The 17,612-nt window shown below is 43.4% G+C and overlaps 1 long non-coding RNA gene across 1 annotated transcript in view; it reads left to right on the top strand.

Moving 5' to 3' along the window:
* The window catches only part of LOC138481789 (uncharacterized), a 471,880-nt gene that overhangs the window by 95,255 nt on the left and 359,013 nt on the right, over positions 1-17,612 (top strand). Inside the window, exon 2 of the long non-coding RNA XR_011274405.1 lies at positions 11,488-11,660. This is a non-coding gene — a long non-coding RNA (uncharacterized lncRNA). The remainder of the gene's footprint in view (positions 1-11,487; positions 11,661-17,612) is intronic.

Raw genomic sequence — 17,612 nt, 5'->3', positions numbered from 1 at the left:
CAGCATCCTTGATGAGCTGTGCAGGGCATAGATCACCCTTACAGTTGGATGGTTTCTTTCTACTTCGAGTATGGAGACTTTGGTGAAGTTAAAGTGGGTGGATTCAGTGTCTATAGTACTCTCAATTGGCTTGGGTGGGGGGGTAGTTTAGTGAGGCTCTTTTGCAGGAGATTTTATTTTGTAACGTAGAGATCTTGTTGGCTAAGGCATTTTGGATCTCTGAGCACCAAGTTTTATCTTTGGTGCATGTGTCAGGCGGTGCTATGGGAGTCTCTATTTCTTTGAGGATAGAGAATAATTCCTTTGCACTGGATTTGGATTGTGATATGCGCACGTCGAAAGAAATTCATTTTGCTAGGCATATTTATTTTTTGTAGAGGGCTGAGAGTTTAGTGAATTTAAGTTTATTGACTGCTGATGGTAGTTTTTTCCAGGTAGCCTCACAGTTTCTTTTTTGCTGTCTTAGGTTTTTGAGGAATGGTGTGAACCATTTGTTCAGGTGAGTTTTGGGTTTACTTGGTCTGAGTTTGAGGAGGGCAATTAGGTCCAGCGAGGAGGACATGATTTTGTTGTAAAAAGTGACTTTTTAAGCTTTCATTTTTTATCAAGACATCATCTACATAAACTATAGTTCCTCTTTCTGCTGCATCAGGCATAGCCTTTCTCAAAAATATGTCAAAATTCTCTCCCACTATTGACATACCCGAATGATGTTCTAGCCCATGCGTATTGCGTTTTATCAAATTAAAATGAAAATAGATTCTGAATATCCTCTGCCAGTGGCACACACCAATATCCAGATGTGAGATCTAATGTAGTAAACACCTTCGACCCATGCACTTGAGCAAGGCCTTGATCAATGAATGGCAGCGGCCATCTAGACACCGGCACTCGTTTTTTTAATTCCCTCGGGTCTGCACACCGACACAATTGACGATTTGGCTTTAACACACCCAAAATAGGAGTGTTGGAGGTACTATGAATTGGCCTGATAATTCCCCTAGACTCCAACTTTTTAATTATCTCTGCCAATGACTCTAAGAATGCCAGTGGCAATCGATATTGGCACACACATACTGGATTTCTACCACACCCCTATGGTAATGTAGCAACATGTAAATTAGTTAGACCGCAATCATATGCATCTTTGGCAAAACATCTTTAAACACCATAAATATTTTTTCTCAATTCATTCTTATCTTCTTCTCTATCACATGCATCTGCTAACAGAATCTGCTCCTATGCCATTTTTGAAAATTCTGGGAAATTCTCCAGTGGAGGAACATCTGTGCTCTCTTCTAACTGTGTGGCTGTATCTCTTTTCAAAGCTGCCACTTTTGGATATGTTGGCATATCAGCTTCCACTTATATGTGTTGATTTTCTGTTTCATTTTCATTTAAATCAACTACTATACAATTCTCTTGGTGACAGCACACTGTCTCATCAGATTCATCAGGTTACACAGATTGAATTTTGAAGATCCCTTTGGGTTGAGAATCCAGATACTCTGGCAACACACCATGTGCAGCTACATATCTCTCAGGGATATCTCCAATCACCAGGTTATTGAAATCTGCAGTATAATGTGATTTGTGTATGGCCATTCCTAATAAAGAATTCTCTTCTAAATGAATATCCTGACATCCTTTATTATTCACCATAATTTTTACAGACCCTTCCCCAACATCTATCAATGGGGTATATTCATAATCCAGGCCTTGCTGCTTCATGGATTCATTCAAGCACACAAATGCATCAGACTCTTCCATTTGCTGACCACTCTTGCACTTCAGTGTTATAGCAACCTGTTTGATGAATGCAGGGATAGTAATATCCTTCTTCACCTGTAATTCAATTGCATATGGTACCAATTGTACACAATGATAAGACTTTCTCTTATCTTCAAATTCGGGTGCAGGCCCGCCTAGCTGGGACCATACTTTTTGGTTATGGAAATCTAGCACCATACACATTCTGTGTATAATATCATTGCCCATGTAAAAATCATTTTTTGTTCCACTCACTATCCACACATTGTGGTAGATGGTTTTTTGTCCAATGTTAATCTTTAGCATGCACCTTCCTGCAATTCGATTTTCAAAATCTGGATTGTCCAAACCAGAGACATATTGGTTTCTCATTAATAAAACTCCTTTCCTGTTCAAGCGCCAGGTTTAGAATGGTCATTTATACCAATGTGAATCCATGGCTGTTCATCTTCCATGTGTATTTCAGCAAGGGTGGTGATGTGTTTTTCTGTGTCTGCTATAGGAATTGTGTTCTTTTTGCATTTCTTCTATTTTAAATAGAAGCGCAATGTGTGTTCATCTATTTCAGTTTGCCATTTCTTCCTAGGATCCAAATAAATCTGCACAGATTGTTTTGCTTTTTCACTTTGCATTTCATCCTGACACATCAAAATAACAGTGACACTAGGCACACAGCTATTCTGTAGGTATACCTCCACTGCATCATTCGTTATGGCAACATTATGGCATTCACTTACATTGCTGTTTTCGTACTTTATTTTCTTAGGTCCTAAAGGTTTTTTGGTTAAGGACCACAGTACCCCATTTACCCCTTCTATGAGAGGAGACAATCTTTTCAGGCAATCTGTTCCCATTAGGAATGGAATTTCACAAATAGATGTGATCAACACTCTGTGTTTTCCTAACTTTATGGTAACCTCGGTAACACCTACGATAGGCACCTCCTCACCATTAAAGTTATGCACTGGGCCTTCACTCTGTCTCACTGTGATCTGATTCTGTGGAGATCTACCTTCATTGATACTTTTTACCAATTCTTTGGACATAATTGTGGCCTGTGCGTCTATGTCAATCATAGAAAATGTATTGCATTTCTCTTCCACAGTAATGGGAGCATAATATCTGTCTTCAACTTCCTCTAACACACACAAAAATTGCGAATTCTTACTGATTTCAGGATTCACTTTTCTCAGACCTTTTTCACTTTTGCCTAAGCACATTGGTAAATGAAATGACATTTTTCCCTTTTCCCTCATTTCTGTCCATTTCCATTGGAGAAACCTTACTCATTTCCCCATATTCACAGGTCCTTTGGAGTGTGGCCACTGTTCACACATCCATCCGGGGATCATCAGAGTTCACACTACAATCCTCCAACTGAATGTGCGTAGAAACATAACTTGATTATTTGTCACTTTCTAATCCTGGGCATTTGTGGGTATTTGGCATGATACAAATCTTTTTAACTTCCTCAAAAATCTGTGGCTCAAAGAACTCTTCAGGTGACTGATCTGTACCCTTTTCAGTACTTATTCTTCCTGCCTGTATTTTGTTAGTGTTTTGATTTTCTGAGGATAGCGTTCTAACATCCCCACTTACTCCCTGATCAATTGTATTACCCATGCTTTTTCATTTGTGCAAATCTCCAACGTTTGATTTAACTCCAGGTTAAACCGAACTTCTTTTTTAGATGTATTTGCAATTTCTGTCACATGTTCATTTGCCTGTATATCATTTTTAAATCATTAAGCACCTCAACGTCATTATGCAAAACCAGATCAGGGCAATCTGTCTTTTTAGCATTGCAGGTATCCTGAATATTTAGTCACTTATTATCAGAAACCACCCAGTAATTGCTATGGCCTTCTGCCCTCTTCTTTGTTGACTGTTTTGAACCGTACATAGTTTTCCTATTTGTTCAGCCAACATTTTCAATTGGGTATCGAGACACTGGACTCTTTCCATCTCTCTAGAATCTTCTCTCTGCAGCCTATGTCGATATTGGTTGTTTTCCCCCTGATTGAATCTATTCTGATATCTCTCAGGAGAATGATTTCTATTGGGGTTGTTTCTGAACTCTTGATTCATGTGGGGCGGAAAGCGGAGTGCACCTATCCTTTGGTTGTAGTTCTCCGGTGGTGGTGATTGATTGTATTGACATGGGCCATAATTCATACTCTGTCTCATGTCCTGTCTCTCATTTTGTGAGTATTGTCCCTTATGCTCATTCCCATTTTCAGCAAATCAATCCACATATCGGGGTCTGTCCTGATTACCATATACCATGGTATTGGGGTCAAATCTACTCTGTGTCCCCAATGTCTGGTAGGGACCATTATTTCTTTGATCCTGGCTTTGTCTCTGATTATTGTTCATACCTGACATATCAGGCCGATATTCTGCCCGGGGACTGTCTCCTAAGTACCTAGGGCTAATGTAACTCTCCCTATTACTAGGATCATGTGATTGAAACATCAGTGCAGTGAGTGACAACCTCTCTTGATTACCCTCTGTTTGGGTATCACATTATTTTTACCTGGACTTTGAGCGGACTCAAGTGACATTTTAGCTGATCTGATCTCCATTATTGTTGCTGAGGATTTTTTAGATTTTGGTCTAGTATCTTTCATTTTATCACTCTCTCTACCATGACAATATAGCACTTCATATAGTTTTGTACTTTGGTGTACAATCCACTCAAGGGACTTGTCACGATCAAATATGCAGACTAATTATGATATAATGTCTATCTGCAACCCATAGAAATAGGTAGTTTTAAATTCATTGGAATTGGGATCAAAAGATACATGAAAGTGAGAAAAAGCTCTTTTCCAAGTCTTGCAAAAACTGGCGAGGGGACATATTTGGCCCAGCCGTAAGCATGCATGCAACTTTCTTTGCCTCCTGTAATGACTGGAATGGAGAAAAATGACATCTAATCTATTTTTCAAACTCTGCCCATGTCATGTTATGCTGTTTATTCAGTCCTCTAATGATACTGGCTGTGGGAGAGTACAGAGTTAAATGAAAGTATTGTCTGTATTATTCCTTAGGTATCTGGAAGGCTTTAAATATATTGTGCACCGCTTCTAAGTGGTCTTCTATGCAGCACTCCCCTCCTTTTTTGAATGGTTTGATTAGGGCCTTGATTGATTTCATTATTTTGATGGGGCTACTTATTGCGATAATTGGGATTGCACTACTTTGTGATTCAACATTTGTTTCAGGTGTATGGAATTGGTGGTGGCACCCAATGGGTGTGTCAAACCCCCCAAGGGAGCTACAACCAAGTTCAGACACTGGCACAGCCACTGGGGCACTATCTCTCCATGTAGAAATAGAATTCACCTCAATTCCATTGAATAATGGTGCCCTGTTGTTTGTCCTGAGACCTGAAAGTGTATATTTGCTGTTCCAAATCCTTGCACTTTTTAAGGAGCCAGTCCGCCTCCTTACGCAAGAAATTGTTTTCATCACCCATCATATTAATCACATTTTGTATATCACTCATTTGCATTTGGCATTCATTGAACTCTTTGTCTCTCTTGTCTCTTTCTTGAAACATTTTAACTATCTCTTGTTCAGCATTTTGAAGATCACTTTCTTTCTCAAAATGTTCTTTTTTGTCAAATCTGCATTTCCAAAATAACCTCATCTTTATCTTGTCTAATATGATCTACGAACCCTTTCAAGTGTTTTAATTCTTGCTCACTATCCTCAAACTGTTTCTTTCTTTGGGACAATTGAGTGTTGAGATCTTTACATTTTAACTGCATGTCCTTTTGACATACCTCCAGTTCTGCACTTAACTTTTCCTCTTGTTCACTAGCTCCATCCAGTTCAACTTTTAATCTGCTAATCAGGTTGGCATCATTTTCTTGTATTCGCAGGGACCTATTTAAAATGAACTATGTCTTGGCACATAGCCGTATAAGACAATCTTTCGCTGCATGTTTATCAGCAGCATTTAATAATCTCAAAAGACAGACCTGAATTATGCTACCTTCTGCAAAAACTTTGTCCAATGGTTCTTTCTGCACTTCTCCATAGATACGGTCATGCCACTCTGTGGTGTTATTTGATGACCATGTTCCATGTGCATAAAACTTTGCCTACAGATATTGCACTAACTCTGGGAATGTGGCCTCCATTTGAAACATTCTGAAATTCACTTTTAGTGTCACAATGCTCTCATTAAATGGGTTCTCTTTAATTCACATATGGTAGTGTTAGATACACTTACCACTCCCAGTAGGTGCTCTACAGTCACTTTCTCGGCCAACGCACCATTATTTGTAAGATACTTTGTCTGATTGGGATACATTTGGGATTTGGTGGAATTTTCTTACCGTAAAAATATTGGTGGTAATTTGGTGGTAAATTAGACTTGCATTTAGATTGGGTTTGGCATCACATTTTTTTAGTGACCCTACCGTGTCAGCTTATATTGGTGGTAATTTTAGTGGTATTTTGTTTCGCAGTATTTATTCCTGTGGTATAGTGGTGAGCATGGTTTTCTTCTTTATACTATAACCCTATCATAAAACACAACTTTCCTTTCTATTCAAATACCTCCTAGTTGTCTGTAGAGAGCTTCAGACCTATTCACTTTATAAGAACCCAATGATTTTATTTAGAGTGCCACCTATAGTTTGTGGCTGGTATCACTGGCTTATTTACATCCAGTAATCTATGTATCAGATCCTTTCCCAGCAGCATGCAAGAAAAGAAACATTCATCATACCGCAAACAACCTCTGCCTGTTAACTGTTTATTACTAGTTTTCTCTGGTTTGTTATTTTTCCTGCTTAGTAAAATGGCAAATGCATTACTGAACAGATATGAACCTCCCCTGTATACTTCACTTTTATAAATGAATTCACAGATGCAAAAATGACAGCAAAATCCCATTTGTTTTCATATACACTCATTATATTATATCTTATTCACACGTCATTAATTCTTACCATGGGTACATGGCATTGTCATCTGGAATACAAAAAACAAAACAAAACAAAACAGAACAAGCAGGTCTTTTGCAGCATGGGTTAATGTTCCCACATTCTGAACATGACGAAAAATAAACATGCAGTGACTTCCTGCACTGTAATAAACTTCAGCCACTCATTCAACCCTCACTTGGCACATCTCTTACCAATCTAATAAGATAGTATTTCTTTGTGAAGTTCCCAGGACGACCTTGCTATTTTCGCAAATGCAGGCCCAGTGTCAGCGCAAAATACTTCTGTAATCTTGTGTGGGGAGCACTAGCGAGATATCTCTCACAGCCAGCGCTCTGACACCTTGGAACTCCATCAGTCTTCACAGCCCAGCCTGAACTCACTCCTCTCTGCATTCTATGTCTTCAAGAAAGCTTGGATCCTTCTTGACGTGACATGTCTGCCTATAATCTCCCCCAATCAGGTTAACAAAAATGTGTTCTGTATCAACCCTTATGTTTGGAACAATGAGAGCTTTAGGTCTCACTGTACTAATGTTTCATTTTTTTTTCCTGCTGCAGCATTCTTTCTGCTCTCCACAAGCTGAATAAGACGCCAGTGTGCATTTAAAAATGAATTTCAGTAGTGCCACTAAAACATGGATTTTCACCTCATTTTGCATATGAGACTGCATTATAATGTTAAAGAAGTTAGAATTTGTATTTTAGCTGTGTTGATTATGTTAATCAGTTATATAATTTAATGCAGTCTCCATGTATGAGGCATCCAAAAAAAAAATGGTGCACTTCATTATTTGACCTGGCAGCACTAAGCCTTTCTGTGCGTGCATGTCATTATATGCAGTTTCAAGTTGGGCTTGGCTGTTGTAAATTCTGTGCTTTGCATACTACCAATAAGGCTATATTATACTGGCTAAAAAATGATATATTACTGCTGGCAACAAAAATGCCACTACATTTTACAATAAAAAAATGACATTATATTTGTTAAAATGCTATATATGTCCTTACAATCTGCTAATCTGTCTAGGACTGGGGGGGTTACTATCTGCTTTACTCGGTATAATGTAGATGAGAAATAGCAGCTTCTCCTTACCGATCATTACATTTAACCTAAGGCACATAAGGTCATTTGACTTTGATTCAATAATTCTGCGCTCTAATGTTTAGTTTGAAATCGATCCATGCTAATAGATCGCTGCTGGTGGGGCCTTTAGGGCCCTGAGTAGCAGGTACAGACAAGCTAATAAAGCCTGCTTCATGTGGGCAATGGGTCGACCAAGTCTCTTACATACACATTATTTTATGTTGCTCCAGGAAAGAATGCCAGTCTGGCTCTGCCAATGTGTTTGATTGCCCAGCTACATTTCATGAAAACAGACTTATTTTCGGGCTTATTGCCAGCTTTCCTGTGGGTTTCTCTAAGGATGTACAAAGGTTAGCATTGATTGTGGGATGTCAATTGAGATGGCCGTGTTGGTTTACTGACCTTGCTGCTAGTTTAATACCAGATGGAAAAGTGGATGTCTGGGTAACAACATTGGGGATTGAACAGATGGGTTCATTGGCTCTCAGATTTGGAGCTGTGCGGATAAATAAGCAGAATCTAAGGGATACTTGAAGATTGTTTGGTAGAAATGAGCTTAAGCCAATCACCAGTAGGCCATCCAGTAATTCCTTGCTTTTTAATATCACAATAATAATGATGGTTACTGAGTTTGAGGGATCATTAGTTCTATCAACATCACTGATATCATCTCAAATGATTGACAAACAGCCACTTCTGTGATGGAACCCATATATGACCATATTTGTTAAAGATTCTTTACTCTCAAGCATCCCTCTATCAAGGTGTGTTATATTTATCATCATGAAAGAGTTTGCAAAAAGATGGTTTTGCTTAGCTGTATGTTCAGAATGTGAACTATTGGCATAGATAGGCCGTGGCGGCAGTTTCGTTCATGTGATTTGATCATATGTATGAAGCTCCAGCCACAACCTATCGCTGCCAGTAATGGTCACCTAAAATCACAGATATGAAGCTGATGCCACAGCCAATTTATGCCAGCAATGGTCTCTTTAAATCACAAGCATGAGGCTGATGCTACAAACTATCTATGCCAGTAATGCTTTGTATGGATTAGTACTTTCACAACTTAGTATTTTAATGCACCCTCATGAAAACAGTGTAACTTGCTCTTATGTAGTGTGCTGTCTGTGACGTGGCATTTACTGGATTATTTCATGGACTGATGGGTTTGTTAGTCCAAAACATCTGGAGAACCAAAGGTGGCAGACCATTACCCTATAGTACCAACTGTAAACTGTGTATCTCATTTTTGTCAAACAAAATGCATAATTTGAGCACATTACTTAAGAAAATGTTCCCAAGGGGGAACCCCCCGAGTTCCCCTAAGTTATTCTAGACTCCCTCACTATCCTCAGATGCTCCTGCTAATATGAGGAAATATTTAGGTATCTCAACTCAATGTATTCAACAGGCAAATTTACTAGATATTTTTCATGTTGCCGCTAGAGAAACAATTGTACATGGTATGGATTTTTATCAAATTTTTCACAAAATTGTGCTGTAAAAGGTATCATTTCAGCACAGTATTTAAGAAAAATATTCTCGGGGGAGGGGGAATATTTAGGTACCGCAGGGTTGCAGGAGTGTCTCCTGTAGCCGATCCCATACAAAGTTAAAAAAAGAAAAAAGGAAAGGACCATGCAGCGCCGGTTCCCGATCACAGAAGTGAAAGGGAACAGGCGTTGCAGGGACACAGCGAGTTGGCGGCACACAGTGAAGTGTGTCACCTCAATGTAAGTAGGGGTTGGGGTTGGGAGTGTGGGTGGGGTTGGAAGCCCATGGCTGCAATGTTCAGGAGAGAAAAGACCAGGCTTCCATCCCCAATCCCACCTTAACATCAAGGGACCAAAGTGTAGCTGCAGTAACAAGTTGCTCACTGTTGTTGTGCAGTTGAGTGTGATCCAAGGAGAAGTATTGAATGAGGAGACTTTCCTGGATTCACCAGCAATACTTCCAAGTGATCATGTTGTTGGTGGATGTATGCCAGGTGTAGTTCATGGAAGACAAAGGCCAGAGGAGTCAATTAAGGCAAGTGCTCCACAGTGGACTGGGCAATGGGTGTTCAAGATGCAGAGCTGGCAATTGTTCTTGCTGTTAGAAGGCTAGCACCACCATTGTACTGAACAAGGCCCACAAGCCTATTTGTCACCTTGTAGAGACAGTGAAGGGGTGAGGGTATCCGCTACGTTTGGATATGTGACTGTCCCCTTTTCCCAACGGATCAAGAGTGTGTGCCAGCATATTTTTTTGTCTGTTCAGTAGGTAACACGATGTGTACATCTGTGGCAACATGATTTTTGTGTCCCTACTTGCATGAGGTATGAGGGGACATCCAGTGAGCAGTTATCAGACAAGTACTGTAGCCAAATTACATGGGAGTCTATGCAGTATAGTTAGGTGGACTGGGGATTCATCATGGGCCTCTGCAAGCAAGATGGTTCAATGGATATTCCGTCAGACATTTAACATTTCATCCAACTCCTAGTATCAGTACTGTGCACTGGGGTGATGTGCATTAGGGGTGCATTATTGTGTTGTGGCACCTTGTTGGGGCATGTACTGTGTGGGAGAGGAGTGGGCATTGAGTGATGCCGATTTGGGGGCGCAGGTTAGTGGGGTTAATGGGACAAGGGGGGACTTGTCGGTGCTGCCTTAATGTGGTGGTCTGAGGCACAGTTTAGTGTGGGTGCTAGGACGAGGACAGACTTGTGGGTGCTGCCGTAATGTAGGAGGCTGGTGGGCAGATTACTTCTGGGATGAGGACTTGTCAGTCGCAGGAGATTGTGGAAGTAATGTTGATTACTGGTAAGTAATCCTTGATTAATTATTTCCCATAGGCCCAGTGCAAAAGTTGTTCGACAGCACTCATTCCTTTTTGCAATGGGGGCATGCTGTGGGCATGCCGAGTTCTACTCATTTTTGTTTGCGATGCAAGTTTCTGGGCACTTTTGATTCCATGAGTCGGCTGCCAGCACAGTACATTTGTTCTATGCAATGTTCTTGCTCACGCTAACTACTTAGCGTGGATTTAGGGCTTTTTTTGTAAATTGGATCCTACGCAGTGCAAAGTGTACTTCTGCAGTGCAATGTCACATTACTCTGCGCTAAACTTTCTGTAAATTAGGCCCATTTAGGACAGAGCAAAGTGTACTTTTTGCAGTGCAAAGTCATTTTGCTGCACCCTAAACTTTTTGTAAATTAGGCCCTGAACATTTCTATCTATCGCTGAACTGTGCATTCAAAGTACACACAAAATATAGTCTGGCAACTATGCTAATAAGGAGCTAGAAAGATAGCATAGCTTTGAGGAAGTAGGAATAATTTCCCATGAGCTCAATCCCAGATGTTGTTCTAATTTTTCTAATGGGTGCCAGATGGATAGCAGGATAGTGGAGCACGAGAAAAGGAGGCACACAATTAAATCGAATGCACAAATGCACAGATTTAACACCATAGCAGCGTGCACCAGACCAATCCCTAAAAAAGAAGCTATAGATTTTCGTGGTGGCATTAGCAGAATGCAAAAACACATGATATTCTTGTAAAGTTGAGCTAGGGTGCTTTGTATGGATCCCGACGCCTCGTTCGGTTATATTTAAAACAGATATAAAATGTAAAACATGCTTTTTCCTGTCAGGATGGTTTACAGATTGACATTATTTTGCAGAAAACAGACTAATAAAGGAGCTGCTTCCCAGACGCATCCCACAGTCAATAACTTCTGGATGTAATGCGAACAAACCGATAACCGAGTTGGAAAATAGCAAATTAATTTGAAGCGGCTGATACATGGGTGGCGAGCTGAAAAGAATAAAAAAAAGCAAAGGATCTTTGAAAGCGGTAAGCCTCGGACGTCTTTAAAATAAACATCCAAGTTGAAATGTTGTAAGTGGAGTACAAAATAAATGCAATAATATCTCTTTATTCTCTGCGTTCCTGATTTATTATGCATTAAGAGACAACCGGGTCAGAGTACCTTCGCCTTCCTCGCCCTTTACCTTGTCATCTAGCAACTCACAAGCCATGACTGGAGGGCGTGCGCCATTTTGGAATAGGTAGAGCTGCACAATGCGCTCTTAATTGCCAAAATGGTATGAACGAACAGCAAGGAGAGTACTGTAGTCTGTTCTAGGTCTCCAAAGTTGTTTTCTCTTCACTTTTTCATTACAGGATGTAATAAAAGGCTTCCTTTAGGAAAACTGTCGCTGTGTGTCTTGTTTTGTGCATGGCTCTGAGCGTGTCATTCCAGTCATGCGATGTGTCTTAATTTAACAAAACAAGTATCACATAAATCCTTACAGTTTATTGTCGCGATTCCAATCATCAAGTCAACTTTGCATTAAAGTTGTATTTTGCTGTGCGTTGTTCAGTGGTGACTGGAGAATCTTTTAAGGGGAGTTTCGTATTTCACCCTCCCTGCATTGGCCAAAAAGAATATTTTTTTAAAACAGAACACTGACTATTTCTTCCAAAAACAGCGTGCTGTCTATTGGCCACTGCCATTTATTGCGAGGAAGGAACTCACTGAAGCATCAAGGTAATCTCAAGGGATTCATTAAGGCTAAAACTAATTAGGGTTATTTTGCAAATTCAAAGCTCAAAGCGTACCCAAATGTATAATTGTTCTTTTATAATTGTTATTTAATTAAGTTACATTTGGACTTATTTGTGATATGTGAGAAGGGCTTATAAATAGCAAAGTATTACAATGGTGCTGTTTGACAGGCTTGGCACCATGATTGCCTACGGTTGATCTCTTTTCAGTTGTTTGTTTGTGTGATCCATGCACTTTAGAAACTCAGATTCAAATGATTTCCTTTTGTCTGATCATCGGAGCAGCCAAAAAGGAAATATGTGTTTCTGTTTTAGAGAAATGTCACGTTCTAAATTATAGATTAGCTTTTTTCGAACACCCGGTCAATTCTGGAATTCGAATGAAATTTGAATTGTTCGACTTTTATGTTGTTTGCATTTCAGTGTATTGCTTTTGTACCATTATGGTCATCACTCTCCTAATAAAGCAAGAGAATGACCAGAACCTACCGGCTAACTTTTTCCCTGTGTCTCTCCTTCTGCACTACTCTATACTGCTGCATAGGGTTGTGTTCAACCGTCTTACCAATTTCTTAGACATCCACAACCTTCAAGACCCCCTACAGGCAGGTTTCCATTCCTGTCACTCCACTGAAACTGCTCTCATAAATGTTTCCAACTTCAATGTCTCTGCTAAGCACTCCAACCTATCCTCTATCCTTATTCTTCTTGACCTGTCTGCTGCCTTTCACACTTTCGATCACTCTGATCTCCTTAATACGTTCTTTCTTCTTGGGATTTGCGATCAAGTCCTTGCCTGTATTCAATCCTACTTTGCACATCGCCAACTCTCTGTCTCCTGCAACAACAAAACGTCTCAACTCACTCCTCTTACTGTTGGTGTTCCACAAGGCCCTGTCTTGGGTGCCCTCCTCTTTACACTCTACACCTCTGCTCTTGGGGAACAAATCTCCTCCTTTGGGTTCTCATACCAACTCTTTGCGGACAACACCCACATCTTCTTTCTCTTTTCCTGAACTCTACTTTGATCTCCCTTTCAAACTGTCTCTCTGCCTTTAAATATTGGATGGTTTTGCACCCTCCGATGTTAAACTCTACCAAAACTGAGGTGCTCTTCTTCCCTGCCAAAACCTCTCTCTCATTTCCTCCTCTGCATATCCAGTTCCCACCTGAAACTGTCACCTAGTCTTCTTCAGCTAGAAACCTCTGCGTCGGACAGCTAAGCAAATGAGGAATAAAACTCGGACATCCCACAATACTAAATGGCAGGCGATGCAGAGTTATCTGAGCAATTTTGGAAGGCTCTGGACGATTACACAATCCTGCAAATTACTAATCACACACAGAGAACAAACCACTATATTCGATTGCATGAAAAGAATAATGTCGTACTTTTAAAAATATCTTTCTCATTGTGACACTCTTATACTTAACAAGACCTTAGAGTGCTCTGACTATATCGCTGGCAGCGAAACCTCTTCTCCAACACACAGGCTCTGTGCTCCCTTCAAACTTGGACAACCTCTCGTGCTCCAAAATCCTTGAGTATCAGCACGATGTAAGCAAAATATCAATATCAATATCAAAGTTTGGCATCACCCGATACCCACCATTCTCTCCTGCAGGCTCTCAGCACACACTGTAGCTCAGCTCACTGCACACGCTTTCCACAGCACCCCGAACTCTCAAATGTTCCTATTTTTCTCTCGAATCTCTTCTTGATCCCTCTTTCTCCCTGCAGAAGCCCCATCCTTTCCACTCTCTCTCCTTTTTAAAGCCTTCTCTCTGCCATCCCACTTTACTTATAGCATCATACAGAAAGTACATTATTTCCCAGCCCTGGCTGTGATGTCACCCAACAATCAGACCTCCTGTACCTGGGCCAGGCCTCAAGTAAGTTTCCAGAAGACTTGCAGTTTTTTTAATCACCTTTGTACACACTTGATTCTCCATGTCCTAATACACATTCAACATTACCATCCTGCTCTTCCAGCTCAGACATTTAGGGGCCAATTCATAGAATTCAGCGCACAAGTGGCGCACGCGGCTGGCGCACAGTGTGCGCGTGCGGTAGTCTGCGCCAGCCGCGTGCGCCAAAACACATTCAGGCGCACAGCGTATTCATGGATTCCAACATCCACAACCAGCCGTGGCGCACAGTGGCGCAGCGACCCTGCAGCAGCGTCAGTTACGCCCCCAAGAACGCCCCTCGCGCAGGGAAAAGCCATCAAAATCCCCAATCCAGCGCAAAGGGCAGCAGCAAACGCAGAGCGGGGAGCGTGTATTTCAGGGGTGTGCGGGTGTTCCCACACGCGATAGGCCTGGGTACGTGTATTACAGGGGTGCGCGAGAAATTCTACACGCGATTGGCCTGGGTACGTGGATTTCAGGGGTGCGCGAGAAATTCTACACGCGATTGGCCTGGGTACGTGTATTACAGGGGTGCGCGAGAAATTCTACACGCGATTGGCCTGGTTACGTGTATTACAGGGGTGCGCGAGAAAATCTACACGCGATTGGGCTGGGTATGTGGATTTCAGGGGTGCGCGAGAAATTCTACATGCGATTGGCCTGGGTACGTGGATTTCAGGGGTGCGCGAGAAAATCTACACGCGATTGGGCTGGGTACGTGGATTTCAGGGGTGCGTGAGAAAATCTACACGCGATTGGCCTGGGTACGTGTATTCCGGGGGTGCGCGAGAAATTCTACACGCGATTGGCCTGGGTACGTGTATTACAGGGGTGCGCGAGAAAATCTACACGCGATTGGGCTGGGTACGTGGATTTCAGGGGTGCGCGAGAAATTCTACACGCGATTGGCCTGGGTACGTGGATTTCAGGGGTGCGCGAGAAAATCTACACGCGATTGGGCTGGGTACGTGGATTTCAGGGGTGCACGAGAAAATCTACACGCGATTGGCCTGGGTACGTTTATTACAGGGGTGCGCGAGAAATTCTACACGCGATTGGCCTGGTTACGTGTATTACAGGGGTGCGCGAGAAAATCTACACGCGATTGGGCTAGGTATGTGGATTTCAGGGGTGCGCGAGAAATTCTACACGCGATTGGCCTGGGTACGTGGATTTCAGGGGTGCGCGAGAAAATCTACACGCGATTGGGCTGGGTACGTGGATTTCAGGGGTGCGCGAGAAAATCTACACGCGATTGGCCTGGGTACGTGTATTCCGGGGGTGCGCGAGAAATTCTACACGCGATTGGCCTGGGTACGTGTATTACAGGGGTGCGCGAGAAAATCTACACGCGATTGGCCTGGGTACGTGTATTACAGGGGTGCGCGAGCAATCCTACACGCGATTGGGCCTGTGCGAGTGGGGCAGTGTATTACGTGGGTGTGCGGGAAGTTGAAGAGGTGAATTGCCAGTGTGGGTCCTCCCAGGTCTCCCCTCTACCCCCTCCACGACCTCTGCAGGCAGCCCACACCACAGGGGACTACCCTGCACCCCTGGTCATGTCCCGCAGGCAGCCCATCCACCATGGGCATGCCCCCCAGCCAAGCCACATGTCCCCTTGCACCCCCACCCCCCAGCACCGTGGGGCACCTGCCAGCAGGCCCCCAACCATGTCCCACTCATGTCCCCTTGCACCCCCACACCCCAGCACTGTGGGGCACCTGCCAGCAGGCCCCCAACCATGTCCCCTTGCACCCCCACCCCCCAGCAGGCCCCCACTCATGTCCCCTTGCACCCCCACCACCCAGCACTGTGGGGCACCTGCCAGCAGGCCCCCAACCATGTCCCACTCATGTCCCCTTGCACCCCCACCCCCCAGCAGGCCCCCACTCATGTCCCCCTGCACCCCCACCCCCCAGCACTGTGGGGCACCTGCCAGCAGGCCCCCAACCATGTCCCACTCATGTCCCCTTGCACCCCCACCCCCCAGCACTGTGGGGCACCTGCCAGCAGGCCCCCAACCATGTCCCCTTGCACCCCCACCCCCAGCAGGCCCCCACTCATGTCCCCTTGCTCCCCCAACCCCCAGCACTGTGGGGCACCTGCCAGCAGGCCCCCAACCATGTCCCACTCATGTCCCCTTGCACCCCCACCCCCCAGCAGGCCCCCACTCATGTCCCCCTGCACCCCCACCCCCCAGCACTGTGGGGCACCTGCCAGCAGGCCCCCAACCATGTCCCACTCATGCCCCCTTGTACCCCCACCCCCCAGCAGGCCCCCACTCATGTCCCCTTGCACCCCCACCCCCCTGCAGGCCCACACTCATGTCCCCCTGCCCCCAGGTCCTGACGAAACGCAATCATGGCAGTAATGGCCAGCATACCCAGCACAAACACCCAGCCAAGGATTGCATCCACCCACATAGTAGATGCAATTACATGATACAACCCCAATGGCAAGTATGTAAATGAACACATGTCCGTCACACACACATACACAATGGGTGCAAGTGAATGTCAAAACCCATATCATGACATGCATGAAACCAATGAGAAAATACCACAAATGTAAGTAATAAATATATGTATTAAAGATGAAAATGAAGTAAAGAAATAAAACACACACAAATGGGGATGACAAAACAAATGGTCCATGTCCGAGAACTAATAGAAAAAATCAAAAAACAAAGGAATCCAAAAACTAATGTAGTCCAAAGAAAAATAATGGGGGGAGAAAATAAGGAAAAACCATTGCCACATGGTGAACACAAATATAAATCCAACAGCTGTTTTCCAAACATCAAACTATGTACAAGAATATCCCAGGGTCCATGAGCCCAACACCATAAATGAAACCTACTACTACTAACTAATAACAAAAATATATACAGAAAAGTGGCCATTGTCCGAGCGGTCCAAAAAAAACTTAAAAAATAAAGGAAACCTAACACTAACTAACTAAAGAACTATATACAATGGCAGCGGGCAAGTCCTGCGGCTCACTCTGTGATGTTGCCGGCCAGGGCATCATCGAACTCCATGTCGATGTCCCGGAGGCGGGACTCTGTCCTGGCCCCGAGGTCTCGCAGGGACAACCCCGTGTCCACCTCAAACTCCCTGCGAGCTTCCTCGAGGCACTCAGCCCGCCTCAACGCCCGACGCATGGAGAACGCCGCCCTGACCATGGTGAGCCGCTCCTCTTCCGCCCGCTGCCGCTCCGCACCTATCCGCTGGACCAACTGCTCCCACACGGAAGACACTGCCATCCCAGGGTTCTCCTGCCCTCCGGCCGATGCCTGCCCCTCTGATCTTGATGGCCCCGAGCCAT

This window comes from Ambystoma mexicanum, chromosome 5p (assembly GCF_040938575.1).
Source record: "Ambystoma mexicanum isolate Mex_15411 chromosome 5p, UKY_AmexF1_1, whole genome shotgun sequence".
NCBI lineage: Eukaryota > Metazoa > Chordata > Amphibia > Caudata > Ambystomatidae > Ambystoma > Ambystoma mexicanum.
Note: the sequence above shows the minus strand (reverse complement) of the source record. Positions and strands in the feature narration are given on the sequence as shown.